The sequence below is a fragment of the Erinaceus europaeus genome, chromosome 13, assembly GCF_950295315.1.
Source record: "Erinaceus europaeus chromosome 13, mEriEur2.1, whole genome shotgun sequence".
NCBI lineage: Eukaryota > Metazoa > Chordata > Mammalia > Eulipotyphla > Erinaceidae > Erinaceus > Erinaceus europaeus.
In genome coordinates this window covers 6,360,303-6,373,004 of record NC_080174.1, presented here as the reverse complement: position 1 = coordinate 6,373,004, position 12,702 = coordinate 6,360,303, and the positions used below count along the sequence as shown (strand labels likewise).

Below are 12,702 nucleotides of genomic sequence, written 5' to 3'. Positions count from 1 at the left end.
ACCTCAAGTTTTATCCACGACACTACCTCGCAGGCCACTGCGCTCGTCTGATTGTGAGGAGAGAGACTGGAAGGAGTGGAGCTGGTTGGGGCCAGCGAGCCCCTCCTGGGCCTCTGAAGAAACTGTGCCTGCCCCTAGGGCCCCAGGTTTTGATATAGGATATTTGGGATGAAGCTGGGGCATGCGCATCTGGAATAGTTGCAGCTGGAGTTCTGGCCTGGGGTCCTGCAGATAGAACTGGGGTTTCAGGCCAGCCAGGGAGTGGGGTGCATCTGGGAAGACATGGGTGGTGCACTAAATCAGAGTTCAGGGTGGCAAAATAGATCAGTGGGTAGTGTGCCTGCTTTGCCATACACACGACCCAGGTGTGAGTCCAACCCTCAGCGCACAGGAAGAAACCGTCTCTGCCTCTCTGCTTCTCTCTGTCTGAAGAAGTCAGCCTGGGGGCTGGGCAGTGGTGTGTCTGGTTGGGCGAACATAGTGGCATGCACAAGAACCGGGTTCATGACCCCAAGTGGTGAAGCAGGGCAGCAGATATCTCCCCCATCTCTCTCTCTTTCCCTTCCTTCTCAATTCCTGTCTCTGTCCATTAAATCGTAAGTGAGTTTTAGGGCCGGGGTGGCGCACCTGGTTGAGCTCACACATTACAGTGCGTAAGGACCCAGGTTCAAGCCCCCGGTCCCTACCTGCAGTGGAAAGTTTCACAAGTGTTGAAGCAGGGCTACAGGTGTCTCTCTGTCTCTCTCTACCTCCCCCTCCCCTCTCAGTCTCTCTCCATTTCTATCTAATAATAAGTAGGTAAAAGATTTTTTGTTAAATGTGGATTTTTAAAGGGTTGTTGAAAGATAAGAGAAGCCAGTTTGGAGTGCTGTGAAGCCTACGTAATGACCCCAAAAAAAGTCCATAAGGAAGAAGGGAGGGCAGAAAGGCAGTTGGTACGAGCATCAGGGCTTTTGCTGTGTTTCTGTGCTGAGAAGATGTATACTCATCTCATCAGTAAGAGGAGTACTGGGACACTGGTCCCACTACTGACTTTTGAGCCTATCTTAGAAAAAAAACAGCAGGGAAGGTGACCCAGTGGATAAGGTGCTGGACTCTCAGCTATGAAATTCCAACTTTGATTCTCTCTCTCTCTCTCTCTCTCTCCCTCCCTCTATCTCTCTCAAATGGATACATCTAAAATAGATCTCTCTCTCTTAAATGGATACATCTAAAATAGAAATGGTGGGGAAGGGAGGAGGGACAGACATAGAAAGAATGGGGGTTGGTTTGGTAGTTGGTACACTGGATAAAGCACCGGACTCTCAAACAAGAGGTCATGAGTTCAATCCCCAGCAGTACGTGTACCAAGGTGATATAGATATTTTTGCCTCGACTGGGAGTATGGACCGACCAGTCAACGCCCATGTTCAGCGGGGAAGCAATTACAGAAGCCAGACCTTCCACCTTCTGCAACCCTCAATGACCCTGGGTCCATGCTCCCAGAGGGATAGAGAATGGGAAAGCTATCAGGGGAGGGGGTGGGATATGGAGATTGGGCGGTGGGAATTGTGTGGAGTTGTACCCCTCCTACCCTATGGTTTTGTTAATTAATCCTTTCTTAAATTAAAAAAAAAAAAAGATATTTTTGCCTCCAGGGTTATCATTAGGGCTCAGTGCCTGCAGTACAAATCCACTTCTATTCCATTTTTCTGTTTTGTTGCTGTTGTCGTTGTTGGATTGGACAGAGAGAAATGGAGAGAGGAGGGGAAGACAGAGGGGGGAGAGAAAGACAGACACCTGTAGATCTGCTTCACCGCTTGTGAAACGACCCCCCTGCAGGTGGGGAGCTGGGACTCGAACTGGGACCCTAATACCAGTCCTTGCACTTAACCTGCTGTGCTACTGCCTGGTTCCATCATTCATTTTTTATAAATACATTAAGAATTTTTTGGTATTATCTTTATTTTATTTGTTGGATAGAGACAGCCAGAAATCAAGAGGGAAGAGGTTATAGAGAGGGAGAGAGACAGAGAGACACCTGCAGCACTGCTTCACCACTCACAAAGCTTTCCCCCTGAAGGTAGGGACTGGGGGCTTGAACCTGGGTCCTTGTGCATTGTGACATGTGTGCCCTCAACCAGGTGTGCCACCACCAGGCCTCTCTGCCTATCATTCTTCATGAATAAATAAAGAAAAAACATTTTTTAAAGAAAGAAAGAATAGGGGTAGAAATAAATATTGATTTTTTTTCAATTTGTTTTTGATAGAGACAGATAAATTGGGGGAAGAGGCGAGACAGACAGACATGTCTGGAACCACACTTTTGATTCTCGGTGTGGCGTAATTTGGGCTTTTTTTTTGTCCCTGGGGCCTCATACCTGCTCAACTCCACTCATCCCAGCGGACTTTTATTCCCTTCTTTCCTTTTCCATCCTCCTGGGTGCGGTGCATGCTGGGACCACCAGAGAGTCACCATGCAAGCACGAAGTCCCTGCGATAACCCTGGGTTTAAAAAAAAAAAGATTTTGTTTATTCATTTATTTGTTTATATATTTTATTGCCACCAGGGTTATCCTGGCGGCCATTTTTCTTTTCTTTTTTTAAAAATTTATTTTCCCTTTTGTTGCCCTTGTTGGTTTTTATTGTTGTTGTACTTATTATTGTTGTTGATGTTGTCATTGTCAGATAGGACAGAGAGAAATGGAGAGAGGAGACGAAGACAGAGAGGGGGAGAGAAAGATAAGACACCTGCAGACCTGCTTTACCACTTGTGAAGCAACCCCCCTGCAGGTGAGGAGCCGGGGGTTCGAACCATGATCCTTGCACCGGTCCTTGCATTTGCACCACCTGCTCTTATCCCGCTGCGCTACTGCCTGACTCCCTCCTTTCTTGTTTATTAGACAAAACAGAAATTGAGAGGAGAGGGAGAGAAGAGAGAAAGAGGCGCACCTGCAGATCAGCTTCCCCACTTGAGAAGTGTCTCCCTGCACGTGGGGAGTGGGGTGCTCGAACTCAGGTCCTTGTAGGTAGGTAATATGTGAGCTCAACCAGATGTGCTACCGCCCAGCTCTAAGATGCAACTATTAACAATAGATAAATGGGTGGAGGGTAGATAGCATAATGGTTATGCAAACAGACTCTCATGCCTGAGGCTCCAAAGTCCCAGGTTCAATCCCCCACACCACCGTAAGCCAGAGCTGAACAGTGCTCTAGTTAAAAACAAACAAACAAAAAAAAAACAAACAAAAAACAATATCTAGATGGATAGATGGATGGATAGATGGATAGGTAGACAGACAGACAGACATATACGGAAGCAGAGCAGCACTCTGGCACTGTGGCCTGTGGTGGTGGGGACTGAGTTGTGCTTCGAGGTCAGTCATCATACTTGGGCTCCACTGCCCAGGCTGCTCTTCCATTATTTTTATTATCACTGAAGACATGCACTCCTCACTGATTTATTAGAAGTTTCAAAACGTATTCTAGGATGCTTGTAGGATACAAATACTGGGAGTCGGGCAGTAGCGCAGCGGGTTAAGCACACATGGTCCAAAGCGTAAGGATCCCAGTTCCAGCCCCTAGCTTCCCACCTGCAGGGGAGTCGCTTCATAAGCCATGAAGCAGGTCTGCAGGTGTCTGTCTTTCTCTCCCCATGTCTTCCCCTCCTCTCTCCACTTCTCTTTGTCCTATCCAACAACAACATCATCATCAACAACAATAACTACAACAATAAAACAACAAGGGCAACAAAAGGGAATAAATAAATAAATATTAATAAAATAAAATGTTAAAAAAGGGAGTTGGGCTGTAGCGCAGCGGGTTAAGCGCAGGTGGCGCAAAGCACAAGGACCGGCATAAGGATCCCGGTTCGAACCCCAGCTCCCCACCTGCAGGGGAGTCGCTTCACAGGCGGTGAAGCAGTTCTGCAGGTGTCTATCTTTCTCTCCTCCTCTCTGTCTTCCCCTCCTCTCTCCATTTCTCTCTGTCCTATCCAACAATGACAACAACAATAATAACTGCAACAATAAAACAACAAGGGCAACAAAAGGGAATAAATAAATAAAATAAATATTTAAAAAGATGTTAAAAAAATACAAATACTGATGTTAACATTCTATTAAATGTGTTATGACTATGTGCATACAACTATCAGACCAACCTTCGCCTTAAAAGCCTGATATTTATAAAGTCTAGGCCTAGCCCAGCCGGTTAACAGTTGTCGGATTGCTGGCGTCGAGTTCCAGGCTGACAGGACTGCTGACCCAACTCTTTCCTTTGTGACAACTGACATTTGCCAAAGCAGCTGTCTCCAGTCTGAAGCTTATCTGAACAAAATGCAGCAAAGAGGGAAAGTATTTAGAAGGAGCTGAACTTCTGCAAAGGGTGGCTTCTCTCCTTAACTGTACCATGTATCTCGTGCCTCAAATCAAGCAAGGGAAGACGTTGATCTTACAAAACAAGGGGGCAAACGCTAGAAGAAGAAGAAGGGGGCTGGGCGGTAGCGCAGTGGGTTAAGCGCACATGGCTCGAAGTGCAAGGACTGGCATAAGGATCCCGGTTCAAGCCCCCTGGCTCCTCACCTGCGGGGGGGGGGGGGTCACTTCACAAGCGGTGAAGCAAGTCTGCAGGTGTCTATCTTTCTCTCCTCCTCTCTGTCTTCCCCTCCTCTCTAGATTTCTCTTTGTCCTATCCAATAATGACATCAACAACAACACAGTAATAACCACAACATTAAACACCAAGGGCAACAAAAGGGAAAAAAATAGCCTTTAGGAGCAGTGGATTCGTGGTGCAGGCACCAAGCCCCAGCAATAACCCTTGAGGCCAAAATAAATAAATAAATATAAATATACATATATATATATATATATATATATATATATATATATATATATAGATATATACAGTAGTCTGGGAGGTGCCGCGGATAAAACATTGGACTCTCAAGCATGAGGTCCTGAGTTCAATCCCCGGCAGCACATGTACCTGAGTGATCTTTCTTTCTTTCTTTCTCTCTTGCTCTTCCTATCTTTCTCAGTAGTAAATAAATAAAAATTAAAAGAAAAAATCACACAACTAAGGACTGGGTGGTGGTGCTCCTGGTTCAGTGCACACATCATTATGCGTAAGGGTGCAGGCTCAAGCCCCTGGTCCCCACCTGCAGGGGGAAGCTTCACCAGCTGTGAGGCAGTGTGCATGTGTCTCACTGTCTCTCTCCCACTTCTCTCTGTTCTGTAAGACAAATCAATATATTTTTTAACAAAGGGAACATTTAAAAATAAATTAAGGGGCCGGGTGGTATCACACCTGGTTGAGCACACATGTCACAATGCCCAAGGACCTGGGTTTGAGCCCCTGGTCCCCACCTGCAGGGGGAAAGCTTTTTGAGTGGTGAAACAACGCTGCAGGTGTTTCTCTGTCTCTCTCTCTTTTTAAGTGACTTTTTCTATAGTATTTTTTATCTTTATTTATTTATTTATTTATTTATTGGGTAGAGACAGCCAGAAATTGAGAGGAGGAGGGAAGCTAGAGCAGAAAAGAGACAGAGAGACACCTGCAGCCCTGCATCACCACAAAGCTTTCCCCTGCAGATGGGGACCGGGGGCTGGGACCCAGGTCCTCGTGCACTGTAGCACGTGCACTCAGTCAGGTGCGCCACCACCCGGCCCCATCTCTCTGTCTCTTTCTCTCTCTTTTACTTATTTTCATTTGAATTTTTTTCTCTTTTGTTGCCCTTGTTGTTTTATCGTTGTGATTATTATTGTTGTTACTGATGCCGTTGTTGTTGGATAGGACAGAGAGGAGGGGAAGACAGAGAGGGGGAGAGAAAGACAGACACCTGAAGACCCGCTGCAGGTGGGGAGCTGGGGGCTCAAACCAGGATCCTTATGCCGGTCTTTGGGCTTTGCTCCATGTGTGCTTAACCCACAGCGCAAAGACCCTACCCCCTCTCTGTCTGTCTCTATCACCCCTTCCCCTCTCAGTTTCTGGCTGTCTCGACCAAATAAATAAAGATAATAAAAATAGGGTGTCAGGCGGTAGCGCAGCCGGTTAAGCGCAGGTGGCGCAAAGCGCAAGGACAGGCAGCCGGTAAGGTCCGGGTTTGAGCCACCGGCTCCCCACCTGCAGGGGAGTCCCTTCACAGGCTGTGAAGCAGGTCTGCAGTTATCTGTCTTTCTCTCCCCCTCTCTCCATTTCTCTCTGTTCTATCCAACAACGACGACATCAACAACAATAATAACTACAACAACAGAACAACAAAAGGAATAAATAAATATTAAAAAAATAAAAAATAAAAGTTAAAATAAATTTAAAAATTAAAAAAAAAAAAACGACACACGTGCATGGTCACAGCGATCAGTGAGGCTGTTTCTTTGAAGCAGAAGGTGAGTGACGGAGGTATATAGAGCCTCCAACCTAGGCGGCCGTGTTTTCAATAGATGGAGGGCAGACAGGAAAGTTCTCTCCGGGCAGAGAGGAGACTACAGAGGAGCAGTCCGCCTAAAAAAGGCTTCTGGAACCTAGGTCACAGCTGCTTCCCTGTCCCCTGGGGGAAGCCAGGTGGGTTCACAGTTTGTGTCTGCAGTTCTGCTAGTGTGTGTGTGTGTGTGAGTGACTGTGCCTCTGAGCATGAGTGTGAATGTGGGCCTCTGAGCACATGTGGATTAAGTAAGTGTGCTCCTGCGAGTGTGTGTGTGTGTGTGTGTGTGTGTGTAGGCACGTGTGAGTGCACTTCTGTATGTGTCGGTGGGTGGCAGGAGGGAGCCCTCCTGTCTATGTGCGTGCATGAGTGTGCACGCCCGAGTGTGCCCGAGTGGGTGTTCGCTGTGAACGAGTGTGCGCATACGTGAATGAGCGTGCTCCTGTGAATGAGTGTGTGAGTGCACTTGTGTGACGGTGTGAGCGAGCAGAGCCTGGAGCAGGGCGGGGTGGGGGGGACGGACATCCAGGTGGGAGCCCTGGGTGCAGCCGAGGCCGCCCCGCGGGGGGGCCGGGGCGGGGCCGGCGCCGGGTCACGTGGCACGGCCACGTGGCGTGGAGCCCAGCGGGGGGGCTGGAGGAGGCGTAGAGCGAGGGGCGGGGCCTCGGCAGAGGCGGAGGGGCGGGGCCTCGGTGGAGGCCGGGCATGAGGGGCGGGGCCTCAACCGAGACAAAGGGGCGGGGCCTCTGCGCAGACGGAGGAGGTGGAGACTCGGGGGAGACGGAAGGGGCGGGGTCTCTACGGGACAGAAGGGCGGGGCCTCTGACGCGTCTGCCGCGGACGGGGCGGGGTCTAGGCGACGCGGGGCGGAGCCTCGCGAGAGGCGGGGGCCGTGCGGCGGCGCGGGCTGCGGGAGGCGGAGGCGGAGAGGCGCCGAGGAGCCGCGGGGCCGCCGCCACGGCGGGCGGGAGGTGAGGCGGCGCGGGCGCGACCGCGGTCGCGGGTGCTGGCGGGGGCGGCGGCGTTCCGGGCGGTCCCCGGCCCCTGGCGCGGGGCCCTGGAGGTGGCGGGCGGGCGGGCGGGCGGCCGCGGGCGCCTTTGTTCCAGCGCTTTCCGAGCAGCCGGCGTGCGTGCGTGTGAGCGCGAGTGGGGCGCGGAGGCGCCTGGCGTGGAGCCATCTTCCCCTCTTCACCGTGCAGACGGGCCCCCCGAACCGGCGCCCCGGCCGCCCGCGCCGCGCCCCTCCGCGGCCTCTCGGGTTGGGGTCCCCCGTCCCCCGCCCACCGCCCCGCCGGCGCACCGAGCCCGGCCTGCACCCCTGTCCCCCGCCCTGATCCCCCTGCCCGGCCTGCACCCCCTGCCCCCGCCCTGATCCCCTGTCCGGCCTGCACCCCCGTCCCCCGCCCTGATCCCCCTGCCCGGCCTGCAACCCCTGCCCCCGCCCTGATCCCCTGTCCGGCCTGCACCCCCTGCCCCCGCCCTGATCCCCCTGCCCGGCCTGCAACCCCTGCCCCCGCCCTGATCCCCCTGCCCGGCCTGCAACCCCTGCCCCCGCCCTGATCCCCCTGCCCGGCCTGCACCGTCTGCCCCCGCCCTGATCCCCCTGCCCGGCCTGCACCGTCTGCCCCCGCCCTGATCCCCTGTCCGGCCTGCACCCCCGTCCCCCGCCCTGATCCCCCTGCCCGGCCTGCACCCCCTGCCCCCGCCCTGATCCCCCTGCCCGGCCTGCACCCTCTGCCCCCGCCCTGATCCCCCTGCCCGGCCTGCAACCCCTGCCCCCGCCCTGATCCCCTGTCCGGCCTGCACCCCCTGCCCCCGCCCTGATCCCCCTGCCCGGCCTGCACCGTCTGCCCCCGCCCTGATCCCCTGTCCGGCCTGCACCCCCGTCCCCCGCCCTGATCCCCCTGCCTGGCCTGCACCCCCTGCCCCCGCCCTGATCCCCCTGCCCGGCCTGCACCCTCTGCCCCCGCCCTGACCCCCCTGCCCGGCCTGCACCCTCTGCCCCCGCCCTGATCCCCCTGCCCGGCCTGCACCCCCGTCCCCCGCCCTGATCCCCCTACCCGGCCTGCACCCCCTGCCCCCTATCCTGATAACTGGATCCTCTGTCCCCATCCCCGACCCCCCCCCCCCGCTGTCACCCCTTGTCCCCCACCCCTGACCCCCTGACCCCTGCCTACCCCCCACCCCATCTCCCCTAGCCTGCACCCCCTGACCCCCACCCCATTCTCCCTGGCCCCCCCACCCCAATCTCCCCTAGCCCAGCCTGCACCCGCCACTCACCTCTGTCCCAAGCCTGACCTGCACCTCCTGCCCCCCACCCCGACTGACTCCCTGTCCCCTGTCCCCCTCTCCCTGCACCCCCTGCCCGCTCCCTTGGTGCCCTGTCCCTGCCTGGCCCGCACCCCCTGACCCCGCTTACATCCCCAGCCTGCGCCCAATCTTCTCTGCACCCCCTGCCCACTCCCTCAGCCCCTGTCCCCCGCCTGACCTGCATCTTCTGTCCTGTCCCTGTCCTCCCTGCCCTGCCACCCCGGTCGCCTGCCCTAGGCGCCTCCCCCACGAGCCCTGGGGTGCCTGCAGCCAGTCACCTGCTGTGGCAGCTGCAGGGGCGCCTGCCCCCGGCTGGCTGGGCCATCATGGGGTGCCAGCCTCCTCCCCTGCCCAGCCAAGCAGGGTGCAGGGGGGGCCCCTTGTGAAGTTGGGCCTTAGGGGTGGGGGCACCCTGAGAGGGAAGGGGTGACCCCTTCAACCCTTCCACTCGCCCACCCTGAGGTGGGCAGAGGTCTGCTGGGACCACTTTGCTTGTCCAGAGGGCCAAGGTGATGAGAGCATCTGCCAGTCGGTCCCCGGGACAGGTTTGTGTGTGTGTGTGGGGGGGGTCTTGACAGAAAGATGCCCCTGGGGGGTCTCTGTGATGGGGGTGCTGTCCTCCCCTTTCCATGTGTCTGAAGCAATCCCAGCAGGTAGCTGGCAAAAGGGGACTGCTTCTTGTTTGATGGCATGGGGAGGGTGGGAGAGTCCCCCTTACCCCCTCCTCCTGCTGTGTGTGGGAGGCTGAAGGGGGGCACTGTCCTATCCCAGAGGCTCCCCTGGGCCCTCCCCTGGCTGCACCCCTGAAGCTGGGGGTCCAGGTAGTGGAGAAGCCTGGGGGCGGGGGAACCCTATGCAGGAGCCACACGCCAACCCCAGAGACATGGGGGTTACCTGGGAGCAGACGGGTGGTTTCTGAGCTCCTCGGCATTGGCATTTTAGGGTGAGAACCACATTCAGACCGGCAGGGTCCCCCCTCCCCAGTCCCCCATTTCTTGTATCCCACTGGCCTGTGAATAGATGGCGGATCTCCAGAACTGCTGTCTGGGTCTTGGTAGAAAGTTCTACCCAGTGCGCAAGCCTGTGCCCAGGGTGTGCTTGTCTGTGAGTTTCTCTGTGAATCTCGGGTGCCATGCTGCTCGTGGGGGATATCTGGGGGGGGGCAGTGGCCTCTGGAGTTAGAAGTTTTGGGGGCTCCCCTTGGGGTGCTCCAGGGAAGGCACCGGGGAGAGAAATCCTGGGCAGGGCCTCAGCCAGTGCTCTGGAAGCTGTGTGCCCTGCCGGCTGCCTCAGGGCCGTGACTTTACCTTGAACTTGGGGGCTTCTCAGTGGAGCCCCCAGGGACCCGGTTCAGCTCTCCCTGCCCCCATCCAGACCCACCCGAATCCAACCCGACTATAGCCCAGGAGAGGACACGTGGTATTGGAAACCCGCTTTGCACGGCAGCACCCAGCTGGCTCTGTGCAGAGATGAATGAAGTCGTGAGAGAGAGAGAGAGAGAGAGCGAGCCGTAGGGAGGATGCAGCATTTCAGGCCACACTTCAGCTCTGTCCCCGGCAAGAGCAGAGGACTGCGTTTTTCGACGTCCTCTGGGGACAGGGCAGATTTTCTTTTCGGGCTGACTGCAGATTCCTTGGGCCCCTGAGCTCAGGAGTGTTGCTGAGAAGGAGCTCTTGCTTCTGCCGCGTGGCAGGCTCTCCCCGGTTCCCAGTTCTCTTCTCTGGGTGAGGAGGGGCGGCCAGAGAGGTGGCACGGCGGTCCCCAGTTCGATCCCTGACACCCCCTGGGTGGAGTAATGCTGTTTCTCTTTCTTTTCCCCTCCCCTGTGCTAATCAACTGATTTGTAAAAAGAGTGAAGGTGGGTTGAGTGGCCCTGACTGTCCATGGAATTCATAAAGTTATTGCAGTTTGAGTAGAATTTAGGGAAGGCTTTGGGTCTGCTATAGATTGGCTCCTTTGGAGGAGTCTGCGAAGTCTTTCCCACAAGTCTTAGCGAGACCGTGCATTTAACCTTACTGAGTGAGGCCGGCCGCTCAGACTGCAGGGACCATTTAGGCTAGGGAGACAGCATGGTGGTTCTGCAAAAGACTTCCATGCCTGAGGCTCTGAGGTCCTGGGTTCAGCTCCCAGCACGACCATCAAGCCGGCGCTGAGCAGGGTGCTGGGTTAAAAAAAAAAAAAAGTGATAATAAAGCTTTCAACTTTGTCTGCGTTTGGCTGGATTGTTCATTGTTCACACGAGATTGGGAAACCTTCATCATGGCCTCCAGAAGTTAGTCCCCTAGCTCAACCCCAGTCTGGGCTACAGTGACACACTTTGTTTTGCTGGGTGAAGAGGAGGAGGTGGGGGCTCCCCTGGAGTTAGGGAGTCTGTATTGAGGTTGGGGCGTGTGTGATGGTTTCACTTATCTGCTGCCTGGCGGAATCCTGCCGTGGCTCTCTAGCGCCCTGGAGTGGAGGAGGTGGTGTGTGTGGGAGGCTTCTTTTCAAGTACCCTTATGCACCTCTCTGTTTTAGCAGATAGAGTGTTTCCGTCCCTGCCACTGTCCATCGGATGCTAGGGCCTCCCTCTCTCTGGTCTGACACACTCAAGCCTCTCTACTCACTTCCTTCCTTTCTGTTATCATGAGATGCTCAGGCTCATCCTTCTTGCTTCAGGTTTGGATCCCAAACAGTCCATCGTAAAATAAAAACTGATAATAATAAAAAAGATAAAAAAAAACCGGCAGTAAACATTAAAATAGTCAACACTAGTGGCAGAGAAATGAGATGAGAGCAGAAGGAAGAGGTCCTTTGCTAAGGACTGATTGTCTCACTTCTGAGATGGTGTTTGAAGTGGGGGGAGCCTGGGGAGTAAGAGAGGTCACGAGGGTGGGGGTCTCAGGACAGACTGAGTGTGCAGAGAGCTCTGTGTCTCCCCCTCCGTCCCCCCAGTGCGCAGAGGCCCAGGGGGCTTCATCCTAAGCTTGCAGCCTCCGGAGTGTGGAGATACCTGTCTGTTGAAGGCACTGGCCCGTGTGGTTCTGTTTTTGGCAGTCTGGGGCTGTTAGGGTGCACTGCTCATGCTTTAGACTTGACTGATCCCAAACAATTTGGCAAAGCCTGGCCTTCAGCGGTCAGTGACTTTTTCTGCTGTCCTCCTCTTGGTCGTCTTCCTGGGTGCCTTCCAGTGCGGGGTCGGGTGGGGTGGGCAGCAGTAAGGGCGGGTCCAAGAAATACTGGGGGGTCTGGGGGGGTGCACCAGGCTGAGCGCACATGTTACCATGCACAAGGACCCAGGTTCGAGTCCTTCCCCACTCTTTATGACTGGTGAAACCTGTCTGCAGGTGTCTCTCATTCTCTTGTCCTCTCTCTTCTCCCCCTCCGCTCTCAATTTCTCTCTGTCCTATCAGATAAAATAGAAAGAAAAAAAAAGAAATAAAATTGCCGCTGAGAGTGGTGGTTTCACAGAGTTGGCACCAACCCCCTACGATAACCCTGGTACCAAGAAAAAAAGGGGGGAAATGGGAGAATGTGTCAACTGTACTGTAAACTATTAGCCTTCCCAATTGAAAAATGAAAGGAAGGAAGGAAGGAAGGAAGGGAAAAGCTAACAGGGCGGACATAATACAAACTCATGGTACAATGAATGAACTTAGGTGAGGAGTGAGTGAACGTGTCCACTCAATACAGCCCTCATCCTCAGCCCTGAAAATAAGTAAGGACGTGGACCCATTTATAGGGTTGTTGGAAAAACCATGACAAGTTTGTCTGCATTTTTCTTTCTTTTCTCTTTTTTCTCTCTCTCTTTGCCTCCAGGGTTATCATGGGGGCTTGGTGCCTGCACTACCAGTTCACTGCTTCTGGTGGCCATCATTTTTCCATTGTTGCTGTTGCTGTTGTTGGACAGGACAGAGAGAAATGGAGAGGGGAGGGGAAGACAGAGAGGGGGAGAGAAAGACAGACACCTGCAGACCTGCTTCACCGCCCATCTCCCACCTGCAGGGGAG

The 12,702-nt window shown here is 54.4% G+C and overlaps 1 protein-coding gene across 1 annotated transcript in view; it reads left to right on the top strand.

The window, feature by feature from the left end:
* Positions 1 to 7,257: 7,257 nt before the first annotated feature.
* TULP4 (TUB like protein 4) overlaps positions 7,258 to 12,702 on the top strand; it is a 117,610-nt gene continuing 112,165 nt past the window's right edge. Inside the window, exon 1 of the mRNA XM_060205259.1 lies at positions 7,258 to 7,374. The gene's annotated coding sequence lies outside the window, so the exon portion shown is untranslated. The remainder of the gene's footprint in view (positions 7,375 to 12,702) is intronic.